The sequence below is a fragment of the Phyllobates terribilis genome, unplaced genomic scaffold (assembly GCF_046119375.1).
Source record: "Phyllobates terribilis strain yellow unplaced genomic scaffold, ASM4611937v1 Scaffold_5227__1_contigs__length_53273, whole genome shotgun sequence".
In the NCBI taxonomy this organism is placed as follows: domain Eukaryota; kingdom Metazoa; phylum Chordata; class Amphibia; order Anura; family Dendrobatidae; genus Phyllobates; species Phyllobates terribilis.
The window spans coordinates 35,001-37,500 of record NW_027367975.1 but is presented as its reverse complement, the minus strand read 5'-3'; positions in this window follow the sequence as shown (position 1 = coordinate 37,500).

Below are 2,500 nucleotides of genomic sequence, written 5' to 3'. Positions count from 1 at the left end.
TACGGAGGTGAAAACCAGCTTAAATGAGTCGAAATGTGTCGGGGCTGAGAGGTACCTCTCTCTCATATATTCTGCCGGTGGTGTGCAAAACTGGGTCTTTGCATGGAGTGTCACCCTATACCCACTTTAGGGACGCATGCAAAAAAGTGCCCGATCGCCTGGAACTGTCAGGCGGATTCGGCTCCCTGGAATTTCCTCATTCTGGTTCTTTTTCACTTTTTGTCTCTTTTGCGACATCTAGTGGGCAGGCTGCATTACTGCAACCGGGGACACCTCAAAACGCTTGGAACTGGGGAGCGGGCTCAATTTACAAACGTTTTGCGGGTCCTGGAAGTCAAAATTGTGACTTCTGAAAACGACTAAGTATCAAGGACTCATCGCGCGAATCGCTCTGGAACTGAAATCGGATGCGCGCACTGACATGCTCCCCTCTCTGGAAGTCTGACACAAGTTGAAAAATTTTCTAAGTCCCCAAAAATTTTTTTTTTCAACTTTTTTTCAATTTTCCCCCTGTGGGATATATATTTTACCCACACTTTTGGAGCCCTCCTGGGATGCCCTCTAACATACTAGAACCTCATTTTGTGGAAGTTTTCACAAAATTGTGAAATTTTCCAAAAAGTCAGAAATTTTGCAAAAACGACTAAGTATCAAGGACTCATCGCGCGAATCGCTCTGGAACTGAAATCGGATGCGCGCACTGACATGCTCCCCTCTCTGGAAGTCTGACACATGTGTGAAAATTTTCTAAGTCCCCAAAAATTTTTTTTTTCAACTTTTTTTCAATTTTCCCCCTGTGGGATATATATTTTACCCACACTTTTGGAGCCCTCCTGGGATGCCCTCTAACATACTAGAACCTCATTTTGTGGAAGTTTTCACAAAATTGTGAAATTTTCCAAAAAGTCAGAAATTTTGCAAAAACGACTAAGTATCAAGGACTCATCGCGCGAATCGCTCTGGAACTGAAATCGGATGCGCGCACTGACACGCTCCCCTGTCTGGAAGTCTGACAAAAGTTGAAAAATTTTCTAAGTCCCCAAAAATTTTTTTTTTCAACTTTTTTTCAATTTTCCCCCTGTGGGATATATATTTTACCCACACTTTTGGAGCCCTCCTGGGATGCCCTCTAACATACTAGAACCTCATTTTGTGGAAGTTTTCACAAAATTGTGAAATTTTCCAAAAAGTCAGAAATTTTGCAAAAACGACTAAGTATCAAGGACTCATCGCGCGAATCGCTCTGGAACTGAAATCGGATGCGCGCACTGACATGCTCCCCTCTCTGGAAGTCTGACACATGTGTGAAAATTTTCTAAGTCCCCAAAAATTTTTTTTTTCAACTTTTTTTCAATTTTCCCCCTGTGGGATATATATTTTACCCACACTTTTGGAGCCCTCCTGGGATGCCCTCTAACATACTAGAACCTCATTTTGTGGAAGTTTTCACAAAATTGTGAAATTTTCAAAAAGTCAGAAATTTTGCCAAAAACGACTAAGTATCAAGGACTCATCGCGCGAATCGCTCTGGAACTGAAATCGGATGCGCGCACTGACACGCTCCCCTGTCTGGAAGTCTGACAAAAGTTGAAAAATTTTCTAAGTCCCCAAAAATTTTTTTTTTCAACTTTTTTTCAATTTTCCCCCTGTGGGATATATATTTTACCCACACTTTTGGAGCCCTCCTGGGATGCCCTCTAACATACTAGAACCTCATTTTGTGGAAGTTTTCACAAAATTGTGAAATTTTCCAAAAAGTCAGAAATTTTGCAAAAACGACTAAGTATCAAGGACTCATCGCGCGAATCGCTCTGGAACTGAAATCGGATGCGCGCACTGACATGCTCCCCTCTCTGGAAGTCTGACACAAGTTGAAAAATTTTCTAAGTCCCCAAAAATTTTTTTTTTCAACTTTTTTTCAATTTTCCCCCTGTGGGATATATATTTTACCCACACTTTTGGAGCCCTCCTGGGATGCCCTCTAACATACTAGAACCTCATTTTGTGGAAGTTTTCACAAAATTGTGAAATTTTCAAAAAGTCAGAAATTTTGCCAAAAACGACTAAGTATCAAGGACTCATCGCGCGAATCGCTCTGGAACTGAAATCGGATGCGCGCACTGACACGCTCCCCTGTCTGGAAGTCTGACAAAAGTTGAAAAATTTTCTAAGTCCCCAAAAATTTTTTTTTTCAACTTTTTTTCAATTTTCCCCCTGTGGGATATATATTTTACCCACACTTTTGGAGCCCTCCTGGGATGCCCTCTAACATACTAGAACCTCATTTTGTGGAAGTTTTCACAAAATTGTGAAATTTTCCAAAAAGTCAGAAATTTTGCAAAAACGACTAAGTATCAAGGACTCATCGCGCGAATCGCTCTGGAACTGAAATCGGATGCGCGCACTGACATGCTCCCCTGTCTGGAAGTCTGACAAAAGTTGAAAAATTTTCTAAGTCCCCAAAAATTTTTTTTTTCAACTTTTTTTCAATTTTCCCCCT